The following is a 17,518-nucleotide window of genomic DNA, read 5'->3' as shown; positions in this document are numbered from 1 at the left end:
TTGGTGCAGTGATGCCAGGTGCCACCGGCCTGGGCGCCTCCTTCTCTCGCTATGCCGTTGCTGCCCACCTCTGCTTAGGATTGTGCCCTAACGTTAAAAGCCACAAGGCACAAACACTGATCCATGCAGAACTGCGGTATAACTTTCATTTCACATTTGCAAACTTTCCCAAAACGTACAGGACATAATTACACAACTAGGAGAAGGTTTGGACAAGTTCCTGGAGGAACAAGCTGCCTGAATCCCTACGGCGGGCTCCGTCTCTGGCAGTGTTCATGGCCCATTTAAAAGCCCACCTCTTCGAGAGTGCTTTCGACTCCTAACTCCTCTCACCTTGGGCTCTGCATCCCAACCCTATATGTCATGTCTGTCTGTCCAAGTTAGATTGTAAACTCTTCCGAGCAGGGAGTGAATCTGTAAATGGCGCCATCGCATGATTGATACCCAATTGGCGGCCGCTTTTAAGGTGTCCACTGACAACGGCGCCATTTGTAGAATCTGGGCTTTTCCGTTTTGGATGAAAGACTATTTTAATGTTCTATCCATTCAAAATAGCTGCCATGATTGGGGCGTCACTACAGTACCTCAACACCGCCTATGTATACAATACACAGATCAGGCATTTGTTGCGTGGCCCTTGCCGTTACCACTTTTTTGGGACCCCTGAAGAAGACGTGTAGTTCGAAACACGGACCATGTTGGGTCCCGTACTTTGTTTGTTCAAAATAAACTTTGCCTGCATCTTGTGCATTGGTCTGCAGGACCTTCCTCGGTCTTTTGCTCATCTTATTTTGATGGCGGTTTTGTTGGATTTTCGTTTTGTCCTTGTTTATTAATAATCCGCCTTTTAGAAGGCGAAACACAACACACACATAATAATATTTCACAAACAGTTCAGACATCTTACAAAAACAACAACAACAACAACCCAACAATATACGTCATATTCAGCATAAAATCAAAATACTAGCCTGACAAAAACAGCCGCACCAATCGCTTCTCCTAGACCAAAAATCAATTGCAAGCAACCTAATACAACTCAGGTTTTCAACGACTAACATCTCACACTGTGTATTTCATACAACAAAACAGATGTTTTCTCAACAATTTCTTATATGGTGAATAGAATGCGCTAAATAAATGCTTAAGAATTTGCCAGTTAATCTGCTGGCTGGGTTGGAGGGCAGAGGGAAGAAAGGACAATCAAACCATTGTGACATCACTAATGAGGTTGACTCTTATTGGTGGAATGAAGCATTATGACATCACAATCTTAGCTCTGCTTCCCAAAGACTGAAACTCTTCACAATACTACTTCTACTACTATGAATTATTTCTATAGCGCTGTACAGAGTCACAAAGAAGACAGTCCCTGCTCAAAAGAGCTTACATCTGTAAATTTGGGATAATATCTCATTAGGAATTAGCTTCTCTATGGAATTATGACACCAACTGTCATTCTGAGCATGATGTCAGCCACTGTAAAAGCACTGTAGTTTTTAGTATTGGTATTCATTAGTTGAGACCCGTGTAGATTTTATGATATAGATTTTACGATATGGTACGTTTTTATTTTATGTATTTTTTAATTGATGTAAACCGTTTAGTTTTTTTTGTAAACGGTATAAAAAAGTTTTAAACATGTTTATATTTATTAAAAAGTTTGAACCGCACTTTGGTTTGGCGACAGCACAGTGTACAAAATATAAAAACAAGAAATGAAAAAGAATGCCATAAAAAAATTGGAAAGCAAAAGAACAGAAGAGAACCACAGCAAAAGAGAAGAGAACCACAGTGACAACGTTCAACTTCAAGAAAGGGAACTATGATGCTATGAGAGCAATGGTAAAGAAAAAACTCAGAAACAGCTAAAAAAAAAACCAGAAACCGTAGAGCAAGCCTGGTCTCTATTCAAGGGCACAGTGCAAGAAGCACAACATATGTACATCCCCAGATTTAGAAAAGGGTGCAAAAAAAAAAAAAAATCGAACAAAAGACCCCGCATGGATAAACAATGAAGTGAAGACAGCGATAGGAGACAAGAAAAAATAATTCCGGAAATGGAAAAAGGACCAAACTGGGGAAAACTGGAAGGAACACAGGAAACGCCAAAGAGAATGTCATCAAGTGGTTAGGAGAGCAAAAAGGAAATACGAAGAGAGGCTAGCCAGGAAGGCAAAAAATTTCAAACCGTTCTTCAGATATGTTAAAGCGAAGAAACCGGCGAGGGAGGAAGTAGGAACGTTGGATGATGGAGACAAAAAGGGAGTGATAAAGGAGGAAAAAGAGGTAGCCGACAGGTTAAACAAATTCTTCTCGTCAGTCTTCACAAGCGAGGACACATCCAGTGTACCAGAACCCGACGTGATCTTCCATGGAGACCAAGAAGAAAAACTGTCAACAACAGAGGTGATCCATGAGGATGTCCTCCAACAGATAGATAGATTGAAAAGTGACAAATCACCAGGCCCGGACGGAATCCACCCTAGGGTACTAAAAGAATTAAGAAATGAGATAGTGGGAATACTCCAACAAGTTTGCAACCTATCCTTGAAAACTGGCGAGATCACGGAGGACTGGAAGATAGCAAATGTTACACCTATCTTTAAAAAGGGGTCAAGAGGCCGGTAAGTTTGACATCGGTTCCGGGCAAGATGGTAGAAGCATTGATAAAGGACAGCATCTGTGAGCACATCGAAAAAAATGGGCTGATGAAAGCGAGCCAACATGGCTTCTGCAAGGGAAGATCGTGCCAAACAAACTTACTGCACTTCTTTGAGGGGGTAAACAGCCAGTTAGACAAAGGGGAACCCGTGGACATCATTTACCTCGACTTCCAAAAGGCCTTTGACAAGGTACCCCATGAGCGGCTACTTAGGAAGCTATGGAACCACGGGGTGGAATGGGACGTACACAGAAGGGTCAAACACTGGTTGGCAGGCAGAAGACAGAGGGTTGGAGTGAAGGGTCACTACTCAGGCTGAAGGAGGGTCACGAGCGGAGTTCCGTAGGGGTCTGTACTTGGACCGCTGCTGTTCAATGTATTTACTAATGACCTGGAAACGGGGACGAAGTGTGAAGTTATAAAATTTGCGGATGACACTAAACTCTGTAGACGGGTTAGAACTGCGGAAGAGTGTGAGGACCTACAAAGGGACCTGAACAAACTGGAGGAGTGGGCGAATAAATGGCAGATGAACTTCAATGTAGGGAAATGCAAGGTCATGCATATAGGGAGAAAGAACCCGATGTTCAGCTACCAAATGGGGGGATTAGTATTAGAGGGAAGTAACCTTGAAAGAGATTTGGGTGGACACAATAATGAAGTCAACGGCACAATGCGCAGCAGCCGCGAAGAAGGCAAACAGAATGTTAGGTATTATTAAGAAGGGTATTACGATCAGAACGAAAGAAGTCATCCTGCCGTTGTATCGGGCAATGGTGCGCCCGCACCCGGAGTATTGTGTTCAGTATTGGTCACCGTACCTTCAGAAGGATATGGCAATACTTGAGAGGGTCCAGAGGAGAGCGACACGAATGATTAAGGGCATGGAAAACCTTTCATACACTGAAAGATTGGAGAGGCTGGAGCTCTTCTCCCTGGAAAAGCGGAGACTCAGAGGAGACATGATAGAGACCTACAAGATCATGAAGGGCATAGAGAGAGTAGAGAGGGACAGATTCTTCAAACTTTCAAAACATATAAGAACAAGAGGGCACTCGGAAAAATTGGAAGGGGACAGATTCAAAGCAAATGCTAGGAAGTTTTTCTTTACCCAACGTGTGGTGGACACCTGGAATGCGCTTCCAGAGGTCATAATGGGGCAACATATGGTACTGGGATTCAAGAAAAGATTGGACAATTTCCAGCTGGAAAAGGTGATAGAGGGGTATAGATAGAGGATTACTGCAGAGGTCCTGGACCTGTTGGGCCGCCGCATGAGCAGACTGCTGGGCACGATGGACCTCAGGTCTGACCCAGTGGAGGCATTTCTTATGTTCTTATAAAAATTTGATTAAATATAAATAATCAGTTCTAAAAAATATATATATATATACGATCATTATTTAAATTATTATATTCTGGCTTGGATACTGTGGGGCTCATAATCGAAACAGAAATACGTCTAAAAAGCGGCCTAAATCAGCACTTGGACGTCCATGTGCCGATAATCAAACCAGGTTTTAGACGTATCTAAAAACGACTTAGGCCTTCGCAGTACTGCAGTACGCCTAGAGCTAAAAGGCGTACTGCAGGAGGAATGGTGAGGGCGGGATTTGGGCAGGACGTGGGCTGTCATGAATCGGTATAAAAAAAAAATCAAAGATTAGATTAGATTAGGATGCATTGTATTACAGAAAAGCATTTGCGTCATATCTACGGGCTCCTTTTACGAAGGTGCGCTAGGGCCTTAGCGTGCGGGATAGCGTGCGCTAAAATGCCGCACGCGCTAGCCGCGACCGCCTCCTCCTTGAGCAGGCGGTGGTTTTTCAGCTAGCGCGTTCTAATCCAGTGCGTGCGTTAAAAACGCTAGCGCACCGTCGTAAAAGGAGCCCTATATCTATCTCTCTTATGGGAATTTCAGAGCTGTTAATAAGGGCTCCTTTTATCAAGCTGCGGTAAGGGTTTAACGCATGGAATACCGCGCGCTAAACCGCCTGCCGCACTAGTCGCTAACGCCTCCGTTGACGAGGCGCTAGTTTTTTGGCTTGCTGCGGGGGTTAGCGCCTAATGAATTGTCCGACGCGCTAACCCCGCTAGCGCGCCTTGATAAAAGGAGCCCTAAGTTTCAGTCTACTGATTTTGACTTTACCTCATTCATTGTATTTATTTACCTGTATGTTAATAAAATTGTAAGTTTTATGTTGAATTATACCTGCTGTACACAGCCTTGGGTGAATCTCTTCATAAAGGCGATTAATAAATCCCAATAAATAAATAAATTATAAGAACACTAGTTTTTTTAGCCCGTTACATTAACGGGTGCTAGAATAGATGTGCAGATGTAGGCATATCTTTCTTTCTTTCTCTTTCTTTCTTTCTGTTTGTCTGTCTTTCCCTCTCCCTGCCCCTTGTCTTTCTTTCTGTCTGTCTTTCCTTCTGTCTCTCTCCCTAGCCCCCTGTCTGTCTGTCTTTCTTTCTGTCTCTCTCCCCCTGTCTGTCTTTCTTTCTGTCTCTCTTCCTGCCCCCTGCCTGTCTGTATTTCTTTCTGTCTCTCTCCCTGGCCCCCTGTGTGTCTGTCTTTCTTTCTTTCTGTCTCTCCCCCCCCCTGTCCAGCAGCACCCCTTCCCTGCTCCCCCTGTCCAGCAGTAGCCCTTCTCCATTCCTTTTGCCTCCCCCTGTCTAGCAGCACCCCTTCCCTGCTCCCCCTGTCCAGAAGTAGCCATTCTCCCTACCTTTTACCTCCCCCCTGTCCAGTAATAATAATAATAATAAGTTTATTTTTCTATACCGCCATAGTCAGACGACTTCTAGGCGGTTCACATTGAAAGAAGGCTGGACATTCAGCGAATTACAAATGCATGAGGGGAATGTTACAGATGAAAAGGGTTGTAGTGGAGGGAAATGTAAGAGGGGTTGAAAGGGGGTGGTAACAAAAGTACCCCTTCTCTCTTCTCTGCTCTCCCTGTCCAGCATCTGCTAGCCCGGGCAGCCTCAGAGCTTTTGCTAGGCCAGCCCACCTCGCATTATCGAAGTGGGCCTTCCTAGCAAATGCCCCGTGGCTGCTTGATGAAACCGCGGCTGCTGCCGCTATTGGTCTGGGGGTGAGAAGAGGTGTCCCGGCAGCATAGTCAGAAGGCAGGAAGTCAGCCGGTGTCAGAGATCGGGGCAGGAAATTAGCTGTGGCAGGCACTGCGCATGCGTGGCATGCTACCACGGAGGCACGAAGCACAGAGTTTGAAGTGCGCATGCTTGCTAAGGGTTTTATTATAGTGGATATGGCGCATGCAAATTCTCTGTCTCACTTAAATTCCATATCTTTCAAATGAAGTAGCCGATGTCAGGCTCTTATTTTGAAGCTTGAGAGCGGAAGACTTCTAATGTCATTGGAAGAATTCACCCCCTCTCCTTCCCCCACAGAAGTGCTAATAGAAGAAATTAAAAAAAAATGAACGTATGGTAAACGGCCCACAAATTAGACCACGGATGATAATGAGAGGAACGATGGGGAAACTAAGCAAACCCCTTAAGTGAGAGGAGGACGAGATGGGAAGCTGCAGACTTTACCGAACCGCAGCACTAATCAGGTACCAAAGCCACACGTCTCTCAGCAGATGCACTGGCGGTTTTGTTACAATTTGCAAAATAATGAGCTGAGTTGACCAAGCTTCGCCTCCGCAGCATATTTCTGCTGAATCAATAGTAAATTGGAGCAGCCTGGGCCCTCGACACCTACGTGCCGTGTGTCTTCTGGATAGGATTTCTCTGAGCTGATAACTTGGGGGATTTCTTTTTATCGTTATTAATTCTATCGTGCTTTTTTTTTTTTTTTTTTTTTTTCTGGAGTCAACGAATGAAAGCGAAAATTAAGCAGAATCGGCTCAAGTATAAATTTCAGAGCTGACATGGAGAGAGTTGTGTTGTTCAACGGGCTGCATTTTTGATAGTTGCCTTAAAATGGCTTTTATTAAATTCTAAGAGACTTAGACAGTGGAGTTCAAATACAGTAGAATTCCTATTATCCAGTACTCAAGCAACTGGCACTCAACCGGCAACCTCCCCCCCCAAAAAAAAATACAGTAGAATTCCTATTATCCAGTACTCAAGCAACTGGCACTCAACCGGCAACCTCCCCCCCAAAAAAAATATAGTAGAATTCCTATTATCCAGTAATCAAGCAACTGGCACTCAACCAGCAACCTCCCCCCCCAAAAAAAAATACAGTAGAATTCCTATTATCCAGTACTCAAGCAACTGGCACTCAACCGGCAACCTCTCTCCCCCCCCAAAAAAAAATACAGTAGAATTCCTATTATCCAGTACTCAAGCAACTGGCACTCAACCGGCAACCTCCCCCCCCCCCCAAAAAAAAAAAAAATACAGTAGAATTCCTATTATCCAGTACTCAAGCAACTGGCACTCAACCGGCAACCTCCCCCCCCCCAAAAAAAAAAAAATACAGTAGAATTCCTATTAACCAGTACTCAAGCAACTGGCACTCAACCGGCAACCTCCCCCCCCAAAAAAAAATATAGTAGAATTCCTATTATCCAGTACTCAAGCAACTGGCACTCAACCGGCAACCCCCCCCCCCCACAAAAAAAAAATACAGTAGAATTCCTATTATCCAGTACTCAAGCAACTGGCACTCAACCGGCAACCTCCCCCCCCCAAAAAAAAAAAATACAGTAGAATTCCTATTATCCAGTACTCAAGCAACTGGCACTCAACCGGCAACCTCCCCCCCCCAAAAAAAAAATACAGTAGAATTCCTATTATCCAGTACTCAAGCAACTGGCACTCAACCAACAACCTCCCCCCCCCCCAAAAAAAATCCTCACTCTAGCCCCTGAAGCAGCACTGAATGGGAGGTGACCCGTTAAATGCGCCCAGACAATTGCACTCCATACTGCCCCGATCACAAGAGTCATGCAGTTATGTGAATACTATTTTGTCTTTTTGAGGGTTACAAAGTAACCTTCTTTTTTGAGGGGTGACCCCCCCCCACACACACACAAACACACTACACTTAAAAGATTCACTTGGTATCTAGTGTTAGGATAAAGTTTAGATGATGATTATGGGAACCCTTTACATAAGTGGATATGTGGAAGTCTCTGAATTGCTCAGACTCCTCAGGCCCTGTCCCTTGGGCGCCTCAAGCCCTTCCCAAGAGACTGAGCCTGAGCAAATCAGGGCCTTCCACATATACCTTTCAAACGTTCCCTCTTTGGTGTGCGCATTTCACGGGGCGCACTTGTCCATGCACGCAATTGTCCAGCACTAGAGCTTATGTGGTCAGCAGTTGGCACAAGTCACACAAGTCCTTTCGTCTTCATTTTCCCTTCTGCAAAATGCAAAACTTTTGGCCATATAACTTACTTTAATGGCAACAATAGTTCTGAGCAGTGTACTTCAGTGCAGGGCCCAGGGGGGGGGTCAGTGGTAGCCCCTGGAGATCTCTGGGGCAGCCCCGCATTGGTCCATGGCTATGATTCTCACTTTGGGTGCGAGTGGTCCTGGGTTCAATTCCCAGACAAGCTCCTTACTTTCTTTTTTGACTTGATGGACCATTTGGCCTTTATCTGCCATCATGTTTCTATCATTCTTGATTCTTTTCCTCTTACTTCCTGTCCCTCTACCCAATTTGTGGCAGAAAAAGGGAAGGATGAAGAGCCACGTGCTTGACAGACAAGGCATTTTTCGGAAGCTGAAGAGAATTCATTTGGAAATGACCGTCTCCTTGAGGATACATTGAATAAAAAGATTGAAGGCAGGCTGATGACCTAACATGGAAAGAAATCCTGAGTGGAGTAGAACAGGTACCAGTGAATCAATTTTTCACTCCGTCAAAAATTACAAAGACTAGGGGACACTTGAAGTTACAGGGAAATACTTTTAAAACCAATAGGAGGGAATTTTATTTCACTCCGAGAATAGTTAAGCTCTGGAGCGTGTCGCCAGAGGATGTGGTAAGAGCGGATAGCGTAGCTGGTTTTAAGAAAGGTTTGGACAAGTTCCTGGAGGAAAAGTCCATAGTCTGTTATTGAGAAAGACATGGAATGTTGCTACTATTTGGGATTCCAGAATCTTTTAACTCTTTGGGGATTCCGCATGGAATGTTGCTACTATTGGGGGTTCTGGAATCTTGCTAATTTTTGAGATTCTGGAATGTTGCTGCTCCTTGGGTTTTAGTCAGGTACTGGTGACCTGGATTGGCCACTGGGCTTGATGGACCATTGATCTGACCCAGTGAGGCTATTCTTATGTTCTTATGATATTTAGTGGCTCTCTATCAGCTCATTCAGATGAAAAGTGAATATGTTTGATTTTGTCATGTCTATATTGTCAATCACGTCATCTCTGTCATATCTCAGACATATTGTGAATGTACCTTGTTACCCATTCTGGGAGGACGGGCTAAATAAATGAGCAAATAAAATGGATAACCTAGAAGCTCACGTTTAGACACACTTTATAGAATGACCCTGTCAGAGTCTATGCCAGGGGTAGGGAACTCCGGTCCTCGAGAGCCATATTCCAGTCGGGTTTGCAGGATTTCCCCAATAAATATGCATGAGATCTATTTGCATGCACTGCTTTCAATGCATATTCATTGGGGAAATCCTGAAAACCCGACTGGAATACGGCTCTCGAGGACCGGAGTTCTCTACCCCTGGTCTATGCATTCAGGTGAGGATTCCCTCCAAGTTAGTGCAAGCTGGCTAGTTGGTGTCAGGTCAAAAGCGCGCCGAGACAAAGGCGCGCCCAGATAATTGAGCGCAGCGCGGAGGTGCGCGCCGCTCAAAATTACTGTTTTTAGGGCTCCGACGGGGGGCGTGGGGGGGAACCCCCCCCACTTTACTTAATAGACATCGCGCCGCGTTGTGGGGGGTTTGGGGGGTTGTAACCCCCCCACATTTTACTGAAAACTTCACTTTTTCCCTGTTTTTAGGGAAAAAGTTAAGTTTACAGTAAAATGTGGAGGGTTACAACCCCCCAAACCCCCCATAACGCCGGTGCGATGTCTATTAAGTAAAGTGGGGGGGGGGGGGGTCCCCAACAAAACCCCCCTGTCGGAGAGCCTAAAAACAGTAATTTTGAGCGGTGCGCGCCTCCGCGCTGCACTCAATTGTCTGGGCGCGCCTTTGTCTTTCACGCCATTGTCTATGAACCGTACACAGGTGTGCAAATGAAGAAATTTTGGATGCAAATTCGGCTTTCGTAATCAGATCTTTTCCATATCCTATATGTCAGGGGTGTCAAAGTCCCTCCTTGAGGGCCGCAATCCAGTCGGGTTTTCAGGATTTCCCCAATGAACATGCATGAGATCTATGTGCATGCACTGCTTTCAATGCATATTCATTGGGGAAGTGATAGGCCAGAACTCGGTACAGGGGTTCAAGGAAGGTTTGGATAGGTTCCTGGAGGATAAGGGGATAGAGGGGTACAGGTAGAACTTGAGCTAGGTTATAGAAGGGGTCAGAAACCACTCCACAGGTCGCGGACCTGATGGGCCGCCGCGGGAGCGGACCGCTGGGCGAGATGGACCTCTGGTCTGACCCAGTGGAGGCAACTTCTTATGTTCTTAAGTAAACTGGGGGGGGCTCCCCAACAAAAACCCCCGTCGGAGCCCCTAAAAACTGTCATTTTCTTCGGCGCGCGCCTCCGTCTTGCGCTCAGTTGTCGGCGCGCGCCTTTGTCTTTCGCGGGGTTGTCTATGAACCGGGAAATGGTCTAGGAAGTCACCTCTTGCTGGGAGCAAGCATTAGTGTCCGAGGAGGGAACTGGCCAGGGGATTGGGCCAGGGCGCTGTCATTTTTCGAGCCAGCACTGCCTAACTGATTGTGCAGTTTAGCTTCCCGAAAGCAGCTAAGCTGAGCGGGCTGGAAATATACCAAGCAGCCTTGATTTTTCTTCGACTTAGGTGGTAGGTTCTGTTGGTGATTTAATTTATCTTGCTATCTACTTCCTTTCAAGTCTTGTTTCTGTTGCAACTTAATCAATCCCCCCCTATTTTCTCTTTCAGGATTTCTTTCTATTCGCTTTTATCAGTTCCCTTTTTTTTTTTTTTAAATTTCCTTCCTCTGAAAAACAACAAAAAAAACCCAATCTTTTTGGACGTCTAAAGCAAGAGAGATCCAGTAAAGTTAGATCCTATTTTCACCAAAATGCATTTCACCGTCCTTGTACAATCCATCATCCTATCCAAACTCGATTATTGTAACGCCATCTACTTAGGCCTAACGAAAAAAAGTCTTCGCAGACTCCAGCTTATCCAGAACACTGCGGCTAAGCTGATTTTTGCTAAACGCAAATATGACCACGTCTCCCCTCTACTTACCAATCTTCACTGGCTCCCAGTACTTTCCAGAATTCATTTCAAATGCTCCTGCCTGGCTTTCAAGATCATTCACGGCATCCTTCCGCCCCTAATCCCTCTATCCTTCCTCGCCCCGACACCAACTACCACCAGATCTGCCCACAGACATAAACTATCCTTCCCCTCTCTACACGGCATCCTCCACGCAGGTAAACTGGGTAGATCCCTCCTCTCCAAAATCACCGGCCTCTGGAACGACCTCACTGTCCCGCTGCGGAACCTGGACTCCCTCCAACTATTCCGAAAACAACTGAAAACCTGGCTTTTCTCTAGCATATAATCATCTCTTCTCCTGATTACATCCCCTCTTTTTATGCTTTGTAAACTCTTTCTCTTCTCTCTTCCCATATTTTTTTTTTAACTCTGTAAACCGTGTCGAGCTCCACTTCAGTGGAGAAGATGTGGTATATAAACCTAAGGCTTAGTTTAGTTTAGTTTAAATTGTTTGGGATTTTCTGCAATTGTTAACATGCAAAAAAACTTAAGCCGTTCGGTGAGAGATCAGTGATAGGAATAGGAGGCATTTTATCCCTCTGACTGTTGTTCTCTTTCCCATCCCACTTTAAACAATTAGTTGTCCCTGCCTGACAGATTCTATAAATTATGTTCTGCACACCGGAGACAGCTGAACTTTTCAGAGCAAATGTGCTGAACGGGTAGAAAAAAAGCCCCAGTTTCAGCCGCTTTCCTTCAAAATCTACTTTCTCCTCCAAGGTAAGTTGCTGCCAAAGTTCGGAGGGGTGGGAGGGAGGAACTCAGCCTCAGAAACCATCCTCAAGCTTCCTTTTCACTCTCTGATTGTTTTTGCAATAAATGGGCTGTTTTTATGGTAACATTCATCCAGGTGATAATGACAGGTAGTTCGCTGGCATCGGATTTTACTAAGCTGCCGTAGAGGCCAGGGGCGCTAAAAACTTTGACGCTCACAGAATTTCAATAAGCGTCAGAGTGATGCCGGAGCATTTAGCTCTCCGGGCTGCGGTTGAAACCTCTACCTTGGCTTAGTAAAGGGAGCCCTGTATTTGGAAACCTTTAGCCTAATAATTCATCATAGTATTCATTAATATTCAATTCATTCATTCATTCAAATCCTCTAAAAGTTACTTTGAAATACAGTAAAACCTTGGTTTGCGAGCATAATGCGTTCCAGAAGCATAGTAACATAGTAGATGACGGCAGATAAAGACCCGAATGGTCCATCCAGTCTGCCCAACCTGATTCAATTTAAATTTTTTTTTTTTTTTTTTCTTCTTAGCTATTTCTGGGCGAGAATCCAAAGCTTTACCCGGTACTGTGCTTGGGTTCCAACTGCCGAAATCTCTGTTAAGACTTACTCAAGCCCATCTACACCCTCCCAGCCATTGAAGCCCTCCCCTGCCCATCCCCCACCAAAGCACTCCTATATCAAAGTGAATTTCCCCAGAGGAAATAATGGAAACTCAGACGATTCGTTCCACAACCCCAAAACTTTAATACATAATACTGTATAAAATAAAAATCTATACAGTACAACAATTAAAATGGTTCCCACCTTGAAACTTTTAGGAGTTACCTTTGACTCTAAATTCTCTTTCCATGATCACATCAGTACGGTGGTTCAGAAATGTTTCCACCGCCTCAGAATGATTCGCTCTCTTTCCAAACTCTTAGACCTTTCCTCCTTAAATACATTAATCCATTCTTTAGTCATCGCTTGTATAGATTACTGTAACTCCCTCTATAAGGGTATCACCAGAAAGGAAATAAGACGTCTACAGATAATACAAAACACTGCTATTAAAATTATTTATGGTGCTAGAAAATATGACCATGTTTCACCTCTTCTAATTGATGCTCACTGGTTACCGGTCGAACATCGAATTAACTATAAAATCTTGTTATTAACTTTTACTACCAAATCATTCAATCAACCAGCATTTATTGACCAACTTCTTACTCCTTATCACCAAGGTAGATCTCTTCGTTCCACATCGCAGAATCTTTTAATTGTCCCATCTCTCAAATCGATCAACACTTTGAGATCCAATAATTTTGCTGTTACCGCTCCTACCCTTTGGAACTCATTGCCTCCCTATTTGCGGACGGAACCCTCTCTTAAACAATTTAAAGCTAAACTCAAAACTTTTTTTATTTGAGGATGCTTTCGGATAAAACTGTCCTTTTTTAGGACTAAACAATCGTCAGTCTTTCCCTTCCTACTGTTTTTTTCCCTTTTAAATGTACTTTATTTTAAATATTGTAGTTCTTCCCTTTTCCCTATTTGTGTGGAGTTTAGTTTTCTGTCTTCAGTGGTCTTTCGTTTGTGTAATTTTTAATGATTTCCCCTTTTTATTATTGCTGTACACCGCCTAGAAATTTGTATAAGCGGTATAACAAACTTTTTAATAAACTTGAAACTTGAATAGAATCGTGGCTGGTGTGAGGGAGACAAGAGAGAAGAGAGGAGAGGATGAGGGTCATCGTGTAGGACGACTTTCACTATAACTAACAGAATCGTTGCTATCTGTTGGCTCACTGGACTCTGTTTCTTTCTGTGTGACTTTAACAAGGATATGCGCACTTGTGCTGCCCTTAAGAGGTGCGTGCTCAGGATGTGCGTGTTTGTGCAGCGCTTAAGATGTGCGCGCTTGGGCGGTGAGCAAATTGAGCGTGAAGCTTGTATTGTGTTCAGCCACGCTCAGCGATGCGCGGACTTGACGTGACGCGCGCATACATGCTCATACTGCAAGACAACGCTTGTTTATCGACTTAAAATTTAATAAGAACATAAGAATTGCCGCTGCTGGGTCAGACCAGCAGTCCGCTCACGCGGCGGCCCTCTGGTCAAAGACCAGCGCCCTAACTGAGACTAGCCCTACCTGTGTACGCTCTTGTTCACCAGGAACTTGTCTAACTTCGTCTTGAGTCCCTGGAGGGTTTTTCCCCCTATAACAGCCTCCGGAAGAGCATTCCAACTTTCTACCACTCTCTGGGTAAAGAAGAACTTCCTTACGTTCGTACGGAATCTATCCCCTTTCATCTTTAGAGAGTGCCCTCTCGTTCTCCCTACCTTGGAGAGGGTGAACAACCTGTCTTTATCTACTTTGTCTTGAATCCCTGGAGGGTGTTTTCCCTTACAACAGACTCTGGAAGAGCGTTCCGGTTTTCTACCACTCTCTGGGTGAAGAAGAACTTCCTTACATTGAATCCCTGAAGGATGTTTCCCCCTATAACAGCCTCCGGAAGAGCATTCCAACTTTCTACCACTCTCTGGGTAAAGAAGAACTTCCTTACGTTCGTACGGAATCTATCCCCTTTCATCTTTAGAGAGTGCCCTCTCGTTCTCCCTACCTTGGAGAGGGTGAACAACCTGTCTTTATCTACTTTGTCTTGAATCCCTGGAGGGTGTTTTCCCTTACGACAGACTCTGGAAGAGCGTTCCAGTTTTCTACCACTCTCCGGGTGAAGAAGAACTTCCTTACATTGAATCCCTGAAGGGTGTTTCCCCCTATAACAGTCTCCGGAAGAGCGTTCCAGTTTTCTACCACTCTCTGGGTGAAGAACTTCCTTACGTTCGTACGGAATCTATCTCCTTTCAACTTTAGAGAGTGTTTTTTGCTCGTCTTGCAAAGTACTCGCACACCAAGTTACCCGCAATCCAAGGTTTTACTGTACATAATTAAAAATGCATGCTATACAATGAATTTGGTTGCATTTCTGCAGTAGAAGAAATGATAGCGGCTCAGCACGGAGCAGGCGCGCGGGAAGATCACTCCTGTTCCGGTTCACTGCTGGACCACCGAGGATTTTAAAGGTATGCGGAGGAGGCAGGAGGGAGGGAAAAGTTGTCACAGTTGATGGCGGTGGTAGAGGGGTGGTGAGCAGATTCATCATGCCACCTGTTGGCCCACCGAAACATTGCCTTCTGCCTACACTACTAATTTTTACATCTGAAACTGCCCGAGTTGTGAGACCAAGCTAAGAAAAAGAGCACCATTAAATAAAAATACATCCCTTCTATTGCACTATTTATATTCCTCTGGGCACCCAGTCCAATCTGAAGTGATTTAACTTCCTGTAATGCAATTTTCCACAAGTAGGACAAGCTTTCTTCAGTGAACCAAGCACTCTAAAAGGTGACAGTTTTACATTTTTCAATGGACAATAACAGATGCCTGAGCTCATCCTTTCTTGGAGTCACAGCAAACGGCTGCAGATTTATGCTTTCGTGTAAAGACCCAGGGCTATTATCTTGAATCGTGAAGTTCTCGAAAGAGCCTCCCTTTGACTGTAAAGGGATTGTAAATAAACATTAACCCTTTGCATACAAAAACAAGAAAAAAAATCCCTTGGGAACATTCATAATTTGGCACCGAATAAAATCGGCGCTGAATGGTATTCCATAACGGTTGTTCTGGGATTGGCATAATTTATGGAAAAGCCACTTGGCGCCGGGATCCATGCTCAGTTTTGGGTGCGAGGAGTTGCATTGACCAAAACCAGGTGTAAATCCCAGTGCGTTAGAAAATGCGTGTTATAAATTATGGCCTAAAGGAAGGGAATCTACATGGCAATTTGACATTAAGAAGGATGTCTCTGAGCAATGTTGGGAGCAAGTCTGGATTTCCATTCATAAATCATTAAGATTGGCTGCAATTAAACAATCAATTTTTTTTTGCATGTCACAAAGCCATTTGGTCTCCATATAAATTGTCCAAAATGAAAGGTGATAAATCAAGTAAATGTTGGTCATGTTTAAAAGAGATCAGCACTTTAATCCATTCATTATACTATCGTGAGCATATACGTGATTATTGGCTACAAGTATGGGATACTACCTATACCCTGTTGAGAATCAAGGAACCGCTAACATTAACCTTTTCCTATCGTAATAAATTTTGCGTTACGCTGGTTCCAATCGTAATTATTTTGGAAAAGTTTTGTATTATTCACCGTTATCATTTACGGCTATTGTAAATATAAAGTCATAAGTCTGTAAATTCAAATATTTTGTGTTCCTGGCTCTTTATTAGTATGGCAAAAAAACAAAAGGAATTGGCCCCAAAATATCCACAAAGAAGAAAATCCAGAAAAAAACAAAAAAACTCTGTGGAGTGACGATGTTCCTAAATGGACTTTATTTGAAAGTGTCAAAGTTCCAAAGGTCCACTGAAATCATCCACATAAAATAATTTCATCCACATAAAAATAAATCACCCACATAAGAGCCTCAAAGGACCTAGTCCACTACGGATACAGGAACCAACACGGTCCGCATTTTGACAAAAAGTCTTCTTCAGGGGGTCCTATAAAGGTGAGGGCCCTTTTCCATTGCAAATGCAAGCAGTGTCTCACTTCCGGCTCACCACACAATTGTTTCCCACGTACTCACCTTTATAGGACCCCCAGGGACCCCTGAAGAAGACTTTTTGTCGAAACGCGGACCGTGTTGGGTCCTGTATCCCTAGCGGACTAGGTCCTTTAAGGCTCTTATGTGGATTATTTCAGTGGACCTTTGACACTTTCAAATAAAGTCCATTTGGGAACATCATCACTCCACAGAGTTTTTTTGGTTTTCTCTTTATTAGTATGGGACATACGATGGCAACGACATTTTTGGAATGTCCCGTCATCCGGGACACACAATAGGAAAAGGTTAAACACCATTGTATTGGGTCATTTTGGACTTCAGCAGCCATTATCTGATAATCATTCGAAATGATTGAGAATCGTGCTAAATTTGGCCATTAAAGTTATCCTGAAACATTGGAAGGCCGTATCAATGGTAGAATGCATAAGCTGGCGGAATACTCTTTGTTTAACTGCTAAATATGAGTGCGTTGGTGCAGAAAGATGAAGGACTCCTTTTACAAAGGCGCGTTAGGGCCATAATGTGCGGAATAGCGTGCACGCTAGCCGCTACCGCCTCCTCTTGAGCGGGCCCCAAAGAGATTCCAGAATCTGACTTTATTTAAAAAAATTCCCTTCAAAGTACACACAAGAATGGATGACATGTGCGTCATGTACGCAAGAATCTGTCAATGTTGTGAGCGTCTGTGTGCGTAAGGAGACGCGATTGGTCCTTGAAAACTAACGGCACGTCATTTCAGTTTTATTTTTTATGCAGTGGTTATCCTAACTTGAACAACAAAAGCAATCGAGGCTTTGTTGCCATTTGGATCGTCTTTATCTCTGTGAACTTGGATTTTCTGCTCTGGCAGAAATTAAATCGAAAAATCAGAATGGCAGCAGATGGTGGATGATGAAATGCGTGCTTGCTTGTCCACTATCGAGCCGCATTTTCAGTTAATTTGCACTCAAAAACAAGCCCATCCATCGCATTGATTAGCAATTCTGTTCTATCTACTTTAGTTTCACCGTTGTTACAATTACCCATCCATAGAACATAAGAACATAAGAAGTTGTCACCACTGGGTCAGACCAGAGGTCCATCGCGCCCAGCGGTCCGCTCCCGCGGCGGCCCATCAAGTCTG

The sequence above is a fragment of the Geotrypetes seraphini genome, chromosome 11 (assembly GCF_902459505.1).
Source record: "Geotrypetes seraphini chromosome 11, aGeoSer1.1, whole genome shotgun sequence".
NCBI lineage: Eukaryota > Metazoa > Chordata > Amphibia > Gymnophiona > Dermophiidae > Geotrypetes > Geotrypetes seraphini.
Note: the sequence above shows the minus strand (reverse complement) of the source record.